At 45.9% G+C, this 17083-nt stretch overlaps 1 long non-coding RNA gene across 2 annotated transcripts in view; it reads right to left on the bottom strand.

The window, feature by feature from the left end:
- LOC123768135 (uncharacterized) overlaps positions 1-17083 on the bottom strand; it is a 130584-nt gene that overhangs the window by 36270 nt on the left and 77231 nt on the right. The window contains exon 4 of one of the 2 annotated variants that reach the window (XR_006774052.2): positions 7881-7967. The exons of the other annotated variant lie outside the window; for it this stretch is intronic. This is a non-coding gene — a long non-coding RNA (uncharacterized lncRNA). Of the gene's footprint in view, positions 1-7880; positions 7968-17083 lie in introns of those variants that run through there. 2 annotated transcript variants of the gene reach the window in all.

Raw genomic sequence — 17083 nt, 5'->3', positions numbered from 1 at the left:
AAAAATTCGTGTTAGAATTATTAATCTTACTTTTTCGGTCATATTTAATAATATATGTCTACAGGAAAGACTGCTACCAAAATATACTAATATATATATATATATATATATATATATATATATATATATATATATATATATATATATATATATATATATATATATATATATATATGTATATATATGTATATATATATATATACATACATACATATATATATATATATATACATACATATATATATACACTTGAGGTTCCCACGAAACCTCAAGTGTGGGAAAACATTAATATATGACTGCGCGATATTTGCTCAAAAGCTTTTCAAATTTATTACTATTATGTAAAAACAAGATTTATATTTAATTTGGTAATAATAGCCAGAGAATGATAAAAATCTGGATAATTATTGGTACATTTTAAAGCCGAAAACAATTCACATAACTTCAAAAATTAAAATTATGACATGAACTAGGCTCCGAGAGCCTCAGGCGAAGGATAAGTCGTTAGAATGTACAAGGAGTCGTTAGAGAAGTTTAATTGGTTACTAAATACATCAGCACAAAATAGAACAAGAAATCATGGATACAAATTGGGTATACAGGCGAGGAGTCACAATAACGGGGCTGAAGTATGTTGACCAGACCACACACTAGAAGGTGAAGGGACGACGACGTTTCGGTCCGTCCTGGACCATTCTCACAATCGACTTGAGAATGGTCCAGGACGGACCGAAACGTCGTCGTCCCTTCACCTTCTAGTGTGTGGTCTGGTCAACACGGTCCGTCCTGGACCATTCTCAAGTCGATTGCGACTTGAGAATAACGAAATGTCGTCATACCTTCACCTTGGGTAAGTTTAAATCCAGAAAATGAATGGGAAAATAGTTGTTTAGAAAAAGTTTTATGTTTATGGAATACGTCGTTAAGTACTGTAAAAGATCTTAGGTTGTTGGATTGTTTCATGCTTAAGTTCCACATATGTATGTTTATAGGGTTCGAATCTCCTGATGTGAAAGTGTTCTAAAGTTATATATATATATATATATATATATGATCATATATAAGGAATTGCCACGTATAAGCAACCAGACGCCCTCTAAATTTACCCTGTTCTTAGACTCTTTTTTTTTTTTTTTTTTTTGGCGCAATCATATTATTTGTAATTTCTTTACTCTTGGTGTGTAGACTTGAGAGTTGGGTCGTGCACACAAGTGTTGAGCTCTTGCATTACTCTTATCAACAATATTTACTTCACATCGAAAACTATATAAAGAACGTACCAGTGACCACAGGTATAAGTCCACTACGGGCTCACCATAGCCCGTGCTACTTGGAAGTTTATGTTCCAAGTAGCTGCATCTTAAACAACATAACCATAGGAAGATAACGTCTGGGAGGAGGATGTTCAAAGTGAACACACAAATACGAACACAAAATGTCTGACAGGATGAACAACCCAGCGGGTTTTCTTCCTATTGGGGAGTGTTGTACATGCTGCTATGGCGGTGTGTCCACTCACAAGATGAGTGGCGCTGCCCAATACTGTCACTATGGCGGTGTGTCCACTCACAAGATGAGTGGCGCTGCCCAATACTGTCACTATGGCGGTGTGTCCACTCACAAGATGAGTGGCGCTGCCCAATACTGTCACTATGGCGGTGTGTCCACTCACAAGATGAGTGGCGCTGCCCAATACTGTCACTATGGCGGTGTGTCCACTCACAAGATGAGTGGCGCTGCCCAATACTGTCACTATGGCGGTGTGTCCACTCACAAGATGAGTGGCGCTGCCCAATAAACTCGCCCCTTGGGGCAAAATTTAATTTAACACTTGACTCAGTATTTACAAGACGTATTTAGAATAATAGACGAATAATAATTTAGAATAATAAAGCCATAAAATTTCTACCACATCAAGTGCAGAATATTTTCACACGAGAAAAGTAGAGTGCATATTAATGTTGTGCTTTGTTCGTCTCCTGAGGATTTCTGGCGAAATCTCTCCCGGTGATGGCACGAAATAGAGGACTTATAAGTGCCATCTAACCACCTTATTACCCAAGGAGTCATTGCCAACTTACATGACGCTAAGAAAAGAGTTTTCTCACCGTGAAATCACGTCAGCCGTCCCAGAGAGTGCTATCCCACGTCGGGTGACAGAGGAGTGAGTTAGTATAGCGAGCCATGGGAGTGTGAGCCTTATGGGAGACCTCCAGGTGGACAGGTGTTGAGTGGCAACACTATGGCCCTCCTTACCATGATACTAGGCACGACTCTCAGCATGATAATCAAGAGACATGGACACTGTAATTCAGAGCAGTTAGCCGGCCCCTTACAGTGATGGTATCGTCCGCCAATCACCATGGAGGCGGCCAGCAACAGTCCGCTTTATACATTTTTGATAAGATTTGATGCATTTTTTCCTCTCCCCCCACGATCCTCCACAACATTCAAAAATTATTACAACAATATACACAAGATAGCAATCCGCCTGAGGTAGAGATTATTATGATTCCCGCGGTCTTTGTAAAGGGCAGCACTACAGACCTTCAAGGTGAAAGGCGATTGATACAACTAACCGGGTGATTATATTAAGGGGGGCGGCCAGCCGGCGTGTACTGGAGAACCTCTTCGCTTAGATCAAAACACTGGGGCCCCCATTCTCAGCCTGGCCACCAGCGACACCTATTTGGCCGGGGGAAAGGGGGGAATGGTTCAAGGGAGGGGGGGGGGAGACAGTATAGTAGAGAAGGGGGTAAGAGGAGGAGGGGGGGGTTAGAAGAGGCCGGTGGGGAGGGGGGAGGGGAGACGAAGGGAACAGCTGATATATGGTCTTAAACTCTTATCAAAATGACTGAATTCCAACCTTATATTTAAGTCTGATGATGAGGGAAAATGGTAAAGGGAAGAGAAGTGGTTGTGATGGTGAAGAGAAGTGGTGGTGATGGTGAAGAGAAGTGGTGGTGATGGTGAAGAGAAGTGGTTGTGATGGTGAAGAGAAGTGGTGGTGATGGTGAAGAGAAGTGGTGGTGATGGTGAAGAGAAGTGGTTGTGATGGTGAAGAGAAGTGGTTGTGATGGTGAAGAGAAGTGGTGGTGATGGTGAAGAGAAGTGGTGGTGATGGTGAAGAGAAGTGGTTGTGATGGTGAAGAGAAGTGGTGGTGATGGTGAAGAGAAGTGGTGGTGATGGTGAAGAGAAGTGGTGGTGATGGTGAAGAGAAGTGGTGGTGATGGTGAAGAGAAGTGGTTGTGATGGTGAAGAGAAGTGGTGGTGATGGTGAAGAGAAGTGGTGGTGATGGTGAAGAGAAGTGGTTGTGATGGTGAAGAGAAGTGGTGGTGATGGTGAAGAGAAGTGGTGGTGATGGTGAAGAGAAGTGGTGGTGATGGTGAAGAGAAGTGGTTGTGATGGTGAAGAGAAGTGGTTCTGACGGTGAAGAGAAGTGGTTGTGATGGTGAAGAGAAGTGGTGGTGATGGTGAAGAGAAGTGGTGGTGATGGTGAAGAGAAGTGGTGGTGATGGTGAAGAGAAGTGGTTGTGATGGTGAAGAGAAGTGGTGGTGATGGTGAAGAGAAGTGGTGGTGATGGTGAAGAGAAGTGGTGGTGATGGTGAAGAGAAGTGGTGGTGATGGTGAAGAGAAGTGGCTGTGATGGTGAAGAGAATTGGTGGTGATGGTGAAGAGAAGTGGCTGTGATGGTGAAGAGAAGTGGCTGTGATGGTGAAGAGAAGTGGTGGTGATGGTGAAGAGAAGTGGTGGTGATGGTGAAGAGAAGTGGCGGTGATGGTGAAGAGAAGTGGTTGTGACGGAGAAGAGAAGTGCTGGGCAGGTAAGAGTGTGATTTTAAAATACCACCACTAACAGAAGCACTGTTATAATGAACAAAAGCTCCTATCCAAATAACAAACGTGTAAACAGCTTCCAGGAACACGTTCCAGCTTCCTGGAACACGTCCCAGCTTCCAGGAACACGTTCCAGCTTCCAGGAACACGTTCCAACTTCCTGGAACACGTCCCAGCTTCCAGGAACACGTTCCAGCTTCCAGGAACACGTTCCAGCTTCCTGGAACACGTCCCAGCTTCCAGGAACACGTTCCAGCTCCCAGGAACACGTTTCAGCTTCAGGAACACGCCCCAGCTTCCAGGAACACATTCCAGCTTCCAGGAACACGTTCCAGCTTCCAGGAACACGCCCCAGCTTCCAGGAACACGTTCCAGCTTCCAGGAACACGTTTCAGCTTCCAGGAACACGCCCCAGCTTCCAGGAACACGCCCCAGCTTCCAGGAACACGTTCCAGCTTCCAGGAACACGTTTCAGCTTCCAGGAACACGCCCCAGCTTCCAGGAACACGTTCCAGCTTCCAGGAACACGCCCCAGCTTCCAGGAACACGTTCCAGCTTCCAGGAACACGCCCCAGCTTCCAGGAACACGTTCCAGCTTCCAGGAACACGTTCCAGCTTCCAGGAACACGCCCCAGCTTCCAGGAACACGTTCCAGCTTCCAGGAACACGTTCCAGCTTCCAGGAACACGTTCCAGCTTCCAGGAACACGCCCCAGCTTCCAGGAACACGTTCCAGCTTCCAGGAACACGTTCCAGCTTCCAGGAACACGCCCACAGCTTCCAGGAACACGTTCCAGCTTCCAGGAACACGTCCCAGCATCCAAGAACACGTCCCAGCATCCAAGAACACGTCCCAGCATCCAGGAACACGTCCCAGCATCCAAGAACACGTCCCAGCATCCAGGAACACGTCCCAGCATCCAAGAACACGTCCCAGCATCCAAGAACACGTCCCAGCATCCAGGAACACGTCCCAGCATCCAGGAACACGTCCCAGCATCCAAGAACACGTCCCAGCATCCAGGAACACGCCCCAGCATCCAAGAACACGCCCCAGCATCCAGGAACACGCCCCAGCATCCAAGAACACGCCCCAGCATCCAAGAACACGTCCCAGCATCCAAGAACACGTCCCAGCATCCAGGAACACGCCCCAGCATCCAAGAACACGCCCCAGCATCCAAGAACACGCCCCAGCATCCAAGAACACGTCCCAGCATCCAGGAACACGCCCCAGCATCCAAGAACACGCCCCAGCATCCAGGAACACGCCCCAGCATCCAAGAACACGCCCCAGCATCCAAGAACACGTCCCAGCATCCAAGAACATGAAGGTGAACTCTTATATGCTAAATACGAGCAAAGGAAGACGGAGGCACACTGGCTTAAACATATACAAAACCTGACCCCGTGCCAGCACCGGGTTGTGAAAATGGCAGTGAGAGGAGAGTTGCGAGGGAGAGAGAGAGAGAGAGAGAGAGAGAGAGAGAGAGAGAGAGAGAGAGAGAGAGAGAGAGAGAGAGAGAGAGAGAGAGAGAGAGAGAGAGAGAGATGTACATGCCAGTGAGGGGGGGAGAGAGGGAAGGTGGAAGAGTATCCAAGGAAAGATCTAATACATTACACCCGGTGGAAAAACCCACACCACCCACAAGGAAGCTGAAGCCCCCCCCCCCCCATGGTAAGAACACCCACGGTAAGGTTACACCCAACACCCAAACTAAAGCAACACCCACCACTCAAATATTAAGACCCGACACCCAGGGTGCCTCAACACCCATGAGGCCAACGCAACACCCACGAAACAAAAGCCAGATAAAACGAACGCAATACCGAACACAACACCAAACCCCACTGTGAGCAGCGCTAAGAAAACCCTCCCCCCAACACTGCTCATACCTGAAGGTCAAAACATGTGGCAGGTGAACATGGAAATGTCTCAGGTGAGCCAGGTGAGGCTTGCCTCTTCAGTGCCAATAAACCCCGAAGATACATATACTACTTAGCGTTAATACCTTCATTACTGGGAACTAGGCCAGTGTATGTATGAACCTGAAGCACTAGGATGATAGCATCGAGGGGGGGGGGGGGGGTGAGAAGATGCCTGTATGCAAATGAGGGGTCAAAAACGTCTCACGATACACGCTTTCCGGCCCAATTACCATCACAAAAGAGTTTAAATATAACCTGATCGAGGTCCTTTAGCGTCGTCTGCGCGGGATTTACTGCAGTGGTTCCAAGCTGGTAACAGCGAAGAGGAGGGGTTGTAGAGTCCTTATATTGGGGAGGGGGGGGTTGAGGGGGAGATGGGGGAAGGGGAGGTGAGGAGGGGGGGAAATGAGGGAGGGGGGCTTCACTCTCCATAGATTTTTCCTCACTTTTTTCTATTTCCAGTTTTTTAAAGATTTTTTTTTTAAAGAACTGGGTTCTAGGCTGATTGAAACAATAATAGACCCAAGAGCTTCCAGCTCCCTATGACCGCTACACCACAACAGATTGTTAAAAAGGGTTGTGATAGTTTGGGTAAATAGCTTCCGACGTTCAAGTCTTGTTAACAATCGGTTATGGTGTAGAGGTTATAATACTGCTTTTGTCAGTGGGTGTGTGATGCTCCTGTCTTTCTCATGTTCAAGGCCTTAACAGGAGAAGAGTTCTTGGTGTTATATATATATATATATATATATATATATATATATATATATATATATATATATATATATATATATATATATATATATATATATATATATATATGTATGTATATACGGTAACGCAACACCCAGGGTAACTCAACACCCATGAGGCTAACACGGTGTAGAATAATTGAACACAGGTGTAATATATGAGAGATACATCATTCTGGGACTTCTCACATTTGCGCCAGAGCTGGGATGGTAATCTGCCACAGCTTTGAGAGAACGTAGTATCTCTCTACTTGACAACATTAAATTACGTCCACCTCCACTCACATTACTATTCCGTTTATACAGACATACATAAATATACACAATCCACAGTCAGCAAACTTGGTATACTTGGCTAAGATCCCTGCCCGTACGTCACTGAGAAGTACTTACATATTTCTTGAACACAATTGACGGTGTAATCTCTGAATTCTGCTATTTTTCGCATCCAGTTATATAGTGATGTAAAGTATGAGCATAGTTCTGTTAACCGAGTTAACATTTAGTCAAGTCTACACCAGGAGGTGGTGTAAACTCTTAGAGGTACTTGTAGCCGAGTATTGTAACAGTGGCAATGTCTGGAAGTTTGCTAACCATATTGGATGACCCATAGACGTGTGGCTCTTTATGCCTACTAGAATAAGAGACGCAGTAGTTGGTTTGAATTTCACTTGGCCTCAAGTCAACTAGATTTTGTTGCAGTTCTCGGTATATTGCTGCCCTCAGGCTGCTCAAAGGCCATCCAAGATGGTAATCAAATCCCTCCGTACGAGCATATTTTGTGGCTAACTCATCAGTTATATCATGCATTCGGAGACGAATATGGAAATGAATCCACAGGAGATAAACTCTGATTCATCACTGTGTCTAGCTTCAGACACAAGTACGACACAGTTATGCCTTGCATCTCTCCAGCATCACTTGCCCTTTATCTCCGACGGGCTCACCATAGCCCGTGCTGCATGGAACTGTTTGTTCAGAGTAGCTGAATCTTAAACAACAACTTTACCTCCTCCTTTAAGCATATATCTCTCTCCTTTATCACCACCCATCTCTCCTTGTTGCCAGCATCCCTCATCCCCCATCTCTAATAGCAGCATCTGTATCCAACTACTCTCATATCTACTTGCCACAATCTCAATCCTCAAACTCCTATAGCCATCATCGCTCCCCCCCCCCCCATCTCTTACAGCCAGCATCTTTCTCCTACACCAACCGTCTCTACCAATAGCCTCTACCCTTCATCTTCACACCTCTTCTTACTCCAAACTAATTGAAGATTCAGAGCGAGCATAAGTATGGCCCATCCCGGACCATTCCCATGGTAACCAGGGCTATAAACGCAGCTACCACAGAATACCATAACGAAACTGACCATTGTCAAGTACCCCATGTGGGTAGCCGCGGCCTCCGCGCGCGCGCGCACACGCGCCTACACTCTCACTCACCTACAAAACAGAAGAAAAGGTGAGAGCGTTTGTTTGTACACGAACATGGGTGAGGGGAAAGTAGGGGTGAGGGGTAAGGGGAAAAATAAATGGTTAGAGGTAAAGGGTAAAATAAAGGGTAGGAGAGAAAGTAAAGGTTAGGAGGAAAGTAGGAGGAATGAGAGATGAGAGGAAGACAAGGAGAAGTAACGAAACAAGGAAGGACTGATATATATATATATATATATATATATATATATATATATATATATATATATATATATATATATATATATATATATATGTATATATATATATATATATATATATATATATATATATATATATATATATATATATATATTATATCACGTTAGTGTGATTTTCTGTTTCTGAAGTAATGTGTAGTAATATAATAATAACAATAATAATAATAATAATAATAACAATAATAATAATAATAATAATAATAATAACAATAATAATAATAATAATAATAATAATTTAATTCATAAGAATGTGCGTACAAAGAAGGGGGGGGGGATAATACATGGGTTTGGCCTGGGTTGATATCCTGGCCTGGAGAGGATTGACTAGGCCCCAATCCTTAACTGTAGCCTCTGTTCACCCAGCAGTGAATGGGTACTCTGGTTGTTAAACGATTTAGTGAGTCACATTCCGGGGGAAATTAATACAAGTACCTGTCCGAATTGCTCTATGCATGCTAGTGGCTTCACAGGAATGAAAGAACTCTTGTATATATATAAGAATAGCAGACACACACACACGTAGATGAAGTCACAGCCAAGCCAAGTGTTGCGGACACGGTGGACTCCCTGGAGGGTGCTGGCATCACCCCAATGCAATACTCATCACTTCTAGACATCATTAGGTTATATACATATACATACATTAGGTTATATACATATACATACAAGTCATACATACTTGACACATTCCTCGCGTTAACCACTCTACCTAACCTAACTGCTATTCGGTCCCCCGAGAAACACGGGAGTCTAATCAATCCAAGTCAACACTTAGGTAATCTTGTTACTCCTAGAGTGCCTCTAGGAGTGCCACGAGGCACCTCTAGGAGCGACACTGTTCTAGTATGTCTATAATAACTAAGACGACCCGCCAAGTCGAGCACTCTCGCTACAAGTCGTGGCCGTATGAGGATGGTTCTGTTTATATGTGACATGCTTAATAATTCAAGCTTAAAATTATTCGGTGTGGATGGTGGTTGTTAAAATATAATTGGGTGGTTGTTACTCAGGAAGAGACGTTAGCTTAATATATATTTACAGAATTACATATATTTACAGAACTACACAGTTTTGGGATGATGCGATAGTGACGGATTACTCTTCTTATCGCTTGAGTTTATCCCTTTTGTGTGTGTGTGTGTGTGTGGTATTTTTGTGGTGTATTTGTTGTGTGTGCGTGGTGTGTGTGTGTATGTTGTGTTTGTGGTGTGTGTGTATGTTGTGTTTGTGGGGTGTGTGTATGTTGTGTTTGTGGGGTGTGTGTATGTTGTGTTTGTGGGGTGTGTGTATGTTGTGTTTGTGGTGTGTGTGTATGTTGTGTTTGTGGGGTGTGTGTATGTTGTGTTTGTGGGGTGTGTGTATGTTGTGTTTGTGGGGTGTGTGTATGTTGTGTTTGTGGGGTGTGTGTATGTTGTGTGTGTGGGGTGTGTGTATGTTGTGTTTGTGGGGTGTGTGTATGTTGTGTTTGTGGTGTGTGTGTATGTTGTGTTTGTGGTGTGTGTGTATGTTGTGTTTGTGGGGTGTGTGTATGTTGTGTTTGTGGGGTGTGTGTATGTTGTGTTTGTGGTGTGTGTGTATGTTGTGTTTGTGGGGTGTGTGTATGTTGTGTTTGTGGGGTGTGTGTATGTTGTGTTTGTGGGGGGTGTGTATGTTGTGTGTGCTTATATCAGACTATTAAGGACCAAATTATCAGATCATCCGAGTACAACATCCAACTGACACTTCTACCATACCTCCACCATTCCCACACACAGTGGGAAAAGTCACAACCATGTTCAGTGGTCAGTGCAGTGTGGCAATATTGGCAGGTCCTGAAGACTGGATCCACTCAGACGCCAACCACTCCCCAAGATTCCCACACAACCAACTGTGACAGGTTCTAAACCAGTTACATTCTTCAATCTTACGAGTGTGTGAGCGACGGACCACCACGACGTTTGGGTGTGTATTGAACCCAAACCGGTCATAGCTTCAGGCATAATCGTCAAATCCAATGTGGTAAGTTACACCAATTTCATTAACTTTCAACTCAGCATCCAGGCTTTTGGAGGTCGTCTCCCTGGTTCTAATCTTTCAATCTGCAGTCAATCGTGATTGATGTTGCTACAAGCAAGTATTCCCTGGATTGCAATTGTCCTTTTCCTCTGTGATTCCTTGCGACCCTCAACGCTCTGTGTCACTGTTACATTATTTGCTGTGTCTGCTCTTCTGTTTCCTTATTTTCATGCCTCATATTGTCACATTAATTCTCATATACTAGAGCAAGTTTCTGAATGTGTCTACAATTTCCGTTTTCTAATCTCACTATCTTTGTGTGTGTGTGTGTGTACTCACCTAGTTGTACTCACCTAGTTGTGTTTGCGGGGGTTGAGCTCTGGCTCTTTGGTCCCGCCTCTCAACCGTCAATCAACAGGTGTACAGATTCATGAGCCTATCGGGCTCTGTCATATCTACACTTGAAACTGTGTATGGAGTGAGCCTCCACCACATCACTTCCTAATGCATTCCATTTGTCAACCACTCTGACACTAAAAAAGTTCTTTCTAATATCTCTGTGGCTCATTTGGGCACTCAGTTTCCACCTGTGTCCCCTTGTGCGTGTTCCCCTTGTGTTTAATAGACTGTCTTTATCTACCCTATCAATCCCCTTCAGAATCTTGAATGTGGTGATCATGTCCCCCCTAACTCTTCTGTCTTCCAGCGAAGTGAGGTTTAATTCCCGTAGTCTCTCCTCGTAGCTCATACCTCTCAGCTCGGGTACTAGTCTGGTGGCAAACCTTTGAACCTTTTCCAGTTTAGTCTTATCCTTGACTAGATATGGACTCCATGCTGGGGCTGCATACTCCAGGATTGGCCTGACATATGTGGTATACAAAGTTCTGAATGATTCTTTACACAAGTTTCTGAATGCCGTTCGTATGTTGGCCAGCCTGGCATATGCCGCTGATGTTATCCGCTTGATATGTGCTGCAGGAGACAGGTCTAGCTTGATATCAACCCCCAAGTCTTTTTCCTTCTCTGACTCCTGAAGAATTTCCTCTCCCAGATGATACCTTGTATTTGGCCTCCTGCTCCCTACACCTATCTTCATTACATTACATTTGGTTGGGTTAAACTCTAACAACCATTTGTTCGACCATTCCTTCAGCTTGTCTAGGTCTTCTTGAAGCCTCAAACAGTCCTCTTCTGTTTTAATCCTTCTCATAATTTTAGCATCGTCCGCAAACATTAAGAGAAATGAATCGATACCCTCCGGGAGATCATTTACATATATCAGAAACAAGATAGGACCGAGTACAGAGCCCTGTGGGACTCCACTGGTGACTTCACGCCAATCGGAGGTCTCACCCCTCACCGTAACTCTCTGCTTCCTATTGCTTAGATACTCCCTTATCCACTGGAGCACCTTACCAGCTACACCTGCCTGTCTCTCCAGCTTATGTACCAGCCTCTTATGCGGTACTGTGTCAAAGGCTTTCCGACAATCCAAGAAAATGCAGTCCGCCCAGCCCTCTCTTTCTTGCTTAATCTTAGTCACCTGATCGTAGAATTCTATGAAGCCTGTAAGGCAAGATTTACCCTCCCTGAATCCATGTTGGCGATTTGTCACGAAGTCCCTTCTCTCCAGATGTGTTACCAGGTTTTTTCTCACGATCTTCTCCATCACCTTGCATGGTATACAAGTCAAGGACACTGGCCTGTAGTTCAGTGCCTCTTGTCTGTCGCCCTTTTTGTATATTGGGACCACATTCGCCGTCTTCCATATTTCTGGTAGGTCTCCCGTCTCTAGTGACTTACTATACACTATGGAGAGTGGCAGGCAAAGTGCCTCTGCACACTCTTTCAGTACCCATGGTGAGATCCCATCTGGACCAACAGCCTTTCTAACATCCAGATCCAGCAGGTGTCTCTTGACCTCCTCTCTCGTAATTTCGAACTCCTCCAAGGCCGCCTGGTTTACCTCCCTTTCTCCTAGCACAGTGACCTCACCCTGTTCTATTGTGAAGACCTCCTGGAACCTCTTGTTGAGTTCCTCACACACCTCTCTGTCATTCTCTGTATACCTGTCCTCGCCTGTTCTAAGTTTCAATACCTGTTCTTTCACTGTTGTTTTCCTTCTGATGTGACTGTGGAGTAGCTTTGGTTCGGTCTTGGCTTTGTTTGCTATATCATTTTCAAAATTTTTCTCTGCTTCTCTTCTCACCCTGACGTACTCATTCCTGGTTCTCTGGTATCTCTCTCTGCTTTCTGGTGTTCTGTTATTCCGGAAGTTCCTCCACGCCTTTTTGTTCAGTTTCTTCGCTTCCATACATGCCCTATTATGGAAGCGAAGAATTATGTGTGTGTGTGTGTGTGTGTGTGTGTGTGTGTGTGTGTGTGTGTGTGTGTGCGTGCGTGTGTGTGTGTGTGTGTGTGCGTGTGTGTGCGTGCGTGTGTGTGTGTGTGTGTGTGTGTGTGTGTGTGTGTGTGTGTGTGTGTGTGTGTGTGTGTGTGTGCTCACCTATTTGTGCTTGCGGGGTTGAGCTCTGGCTGTTTGGTCGAAGGAAATATTATCGACCTTGCCAGGATTCGAACCTGGAATCTTCTCATCCGTAGCCAGACACGTTATCCGTTGCGCCACAAGGCCTCTGATAACTGGAGGCCACAAGGTGTGTGTGTGTGTGTGTGAGTGTGTGTGTGTAGCGCATGCTTGATGTACGTAGTGACTATAAATTTCCCTGCACACTGGGAGAAGGAACCATCAGCAACAGAGGTGAACACGCACATGACAACAGGCGTGTTTACACAGCCCGTTCAACGCACACGGGGTCGAAGTTTACACAACCAGCTGAATATACACATGTCAATCTACACATGAACCCGGCCATAAGGCATGTATGTACACATTCTCACTATAACAGTCGTGGCTATGTGCACCAAGTCCTCCTGAGTACACACACACACACATGTGCACGTGTGTTCCCAGAGGGTCTCGTCATTGTGTACACACGACCTTGCGTCCCCTTCTCTGAATCAATGTAAGTGAGCTAAGGAGTGAGTCATGTAGGTGTACACATGGAGCAGGCACGCACACACACATGAGTCACATACCTGCACACCAAATCATACACATACATATCATTCCAAAACATCAACCAACCATAGGGAGCCGGTGGCTGAGCGGACAGAATACTGTACGCGTGATCCTGTGGTCCCGGGTTCGTTCCCGGGCGCCGGCGAGACACGATGGGCAGAGTTTCTTTCACCCCTGATGCTCCTGTTACCTAGCAGTAAATAGGTACCTGGGTGTTTGTCAGCTGTCACGGGCTGCTTCCTGGGGGTGGAGGCCTGGTCGAGGACCGGGCCGCAGGGACACTAAAGCCCCGAAATCATCTCAAGATAACTTCAAGATAAGATATACGTACACTCTTCAAATACACATCACAGATGAATGCTAGTTAGGCACATATACAAGGCTCTGGGTGTATAGGTAGGTACCTGGGTGTTAGTCAGCTGTCACGGGCTGCTTCCTGGGGGTGGAGGCCTGGTCGAGGACCGGGCCGCAGGGACACTAAAGCCCCGAAATCATCTCAAGATAACTTCAAGATAAGATATACGTACACTCTTCAAATACACATCACAGATGAATGCTAGTTAGGCACATATACAAGGCTCATACCGCAATATACCATCACATACACATGCATATAAGATATATACAAATATATCACATGAGCAGATGCGGGTCGTAAAGACTCACATAGGCCTATGCTCACGGAAGACATGCACGAGCAATAATGATTGCGCGTGCATGTCTAATTTTGTCGCGCATGTCTAATTTTGTCGCGCATGTCTAATGTGCGTACATCAACATGATTGCTGTCCATACGTTTGTCATAATTGCGTACACAAATGTCAAGCTACGTACACACGTGAGTCTGTACACACACACACACACCTAAGTAGAACGTACATGCGAACTAGATACGTGCATGCGAGCCAAACACGTACATATTCGTCGCTGCGCGCGTACATGCACACTAACGTCACCACCAAAACTGTCAGCGCTGGTTCATATATTTAGAGTACACTAGAGTAGCGTCTGACAGCCCCCTCAAGGGTGTTGACGTCTGACAGCCCCCTCAAGGGTGTTGACGTCTGACAGCTTCTTCAAGGGTGTTGACGTCTGACAGCTTCTTCAAGGGTGTTGACGTCTGACAGCCCCCTCAAGGGTGTTGACGTCTGACAGCTTCTTCAAGGGTGTTGACGTCTGACAGCCCCCTCAAGGGTGTTGACGTCTGACAGCCCCCTCAAGGGTGTTGACGTCTGACAGCCCCCTCAAGGATATTGACGTCTGACAGCCCCCTCAAGGGTGTTGACGTCTGACAGCCCCCTCAAGGGTGTTGACGTCTGACAGCCCCCTCAAGGGTGTTGACGTCTGACAGCCCCCTCAAGGGTGTTGACGTCTGACAGCCCCCTCAAGGGTGTTGACGTCTGACAGCCCCCTCAAGGGTGTTGACGTCTGACAGCCCCCTCAAGGGTGTTGACGTCTGACAGCCCCCTCAAGGGTGTTGACGTCTGACAGCCCCCTCAAGGGTGTTGACGTCTGACAGCCCCCTCAAGGATATTGACGTCTGACAGCCCCCTCAAGGGTGTTGACGTCTGACAGCCCCCTCAAGGGTGTTGACGTCTGACAGCCCCCTCAAGGGTGTTGACGTCTGACAGCCCCCTCAAGGATATTGACGTTTGACAGCTTCTTCAAGGGTGTTGACGTCTGACAGCCCCCTCAAGGGTGTTGACGTCTGACAGCCCCCTCAAGGGTGTTGACGTCTGACAGCCCCCTCAAGGATATTCACGTTTGACAGCCCCCTCAAGGGTGTTGACGTCTGACAGCCCCCTCAAGGATATTGACGTTTGACAGCTCCCTCAAGGGTGTTGACGTCTGACAGCTCCCTCAAGGGTGTTGACGTCTGACAGCCCCCTCAAGGGTGTTGACGTCTGACAGCCCCCTCAAGGGTGTTGACGTCTGACAGCCCCCTCAAGGATATTCACGTTTGACAGCCCCCTCAAGGGTGTTGACGTCTGACAGCCCCCTCAAGGATATTGACGTTTGACAGCTCCCTCAAGGGTGTTGACGTCTGACAGCCCCCTCAAGGGTGTTGACGTCTGACAGCCCCCTCAAGGATATTCACGTTTGACAGCCCCCTCAAGGGTGTTGACGTCTGACAGCCCCCTCAAGGATATTGACGTTTGACAGCTCCCTCAAGGGTGTTGACGTCTGACAGCTCCCTCAAGGGTGTTGACGTCTGACAGCCCCATCAAAGGTGTTGATGTTTGACAGCCCCCTCAAGGGTGTTGACGTCTGACAGCCCCCTCAAGGGTGTTGACGTCTGACAGCTTCTTCAAGGGTGTTGACGTCTGACAGCCCCCTCAAGGGTGTTGACGTCTGACAGCCCCCTCAAGGCTGTTGACATGTGACAGCTCCCTCAAGGGTATTGACATCTGACAGCTCCCTCAATCGTGTTGACGTTTGACAGCGCAGTCAAGAGTGTTGGCCCTCCCCACCTGCTGATGGGGCTGCACATGCTGATGGGGGGTTTTCACACTGCCCTTCCTACCCTTTACATGGCGATCAACATGCAACATAACAATGACTTTAATAATTATGGCCAGCTTGAGGGCTAGAACCAAACACTTAACACATCAAGATTTCGAGTCAACCACTTTTACTTTTAGAGTCGCACACACACACACACACACACACACACACACACACACACACACACACACACACACACACACACACACACACACGGAAGGTGTGGGAGGCCAGTATCTCCAAACATTGACATATCTATATTAGACTTCATTTGTGGCTTATCTGTAAAAATGTTTGAAGACAAAGTCCCGAGTGAACCCTTAAGTAGCCTTGAGACAACTTTTACGATTCCAGTGAGAACACTTGGAACCTAACTGAAAATCATGTATATTATAAGACTCGTGTTAAACACGTACATTGTAAGACGCGTATTAAACACGTACATTGTAAGACGCGTGTTAAACACGTACATTGTAAGACGCGTGTTAAACACGTACATTGTAAGACGCGTATTAAACACGTACATTGTAAGACGCGTGTTAAACACGTACATTGTAAGACGCGTGTTAAACACGTACATTGTAAGACGCGTATTAAACACGTACATTGTAAGACTCGTGTTAAACACGTACATTGTAAGACGCGTATTAAACACGTACATTGTAAAATGCGTATTAAACACGTACATTATAAAACGCGTATTAAACACGTACATTGTAAGACGTATATTAAACACGTGCATTGTAAAACACATGTTAAACACGTACATTGTAAGATATGACTTAAACACGTACTATCTATGTTCGGATTTTATAGAAATGACTGAGCAGGAGAGGGCGCCGAAGGAGACCATATTCAATACTTTATACTCAAGACTCTTCTACAAATTAGAGGTATTATCAGGCCACATCACCGTGAGAATCTAACTGAGGAAAGGAGGATTGAAGACCATATCAGTGAATCGTGAGCTGGTACAATGTGGTGACAGTTGCCAATCAAAATCCTTGTGAACTCTAGGAAAGTGGCCGTGGGAAATAATCAGTAATCGCCAGAATTCGTCTTTGATTCTTAAGGAGATTCGGGGTGGAAACAACAGCAGAGCTGCAGAATCTGTGGTGAGAGTGACGGAAACCGCCGTCCTGACCACAGTAGTGGGAACCGCGCCAGGAGCCTTCAGTTTTCATATTTTGAGCTGCAGGGTTCTGGCGCGGTTTCCACTACTGACCACTACCTGAGAGACTGTGCCTATACCTACAAGACAATAGAAATATGTGTAGAATAATAGATCT

This window comes from Procambarus clarkii, chromosome 86 (assembly GCF_040958095.1).
Source record: "Procambarus clarkii isolate CNS0578487 chromosome 86, FALCON_Pclarkii_2.0, whole genome shotgun sequence".
Taxonomy (NCBI): domain Eukaryota; kingdom Metazoa; phylum Arthropoda; class Malacostraca; order Decapoda; family Cambaridae; genus Procambarus; species Procambarus clarkii.
The sequence above is the reverse complement of the archived record's forward strand: the minus strand, read 5'-3'. Positions and strand labels throughout refer to the sequence as shown.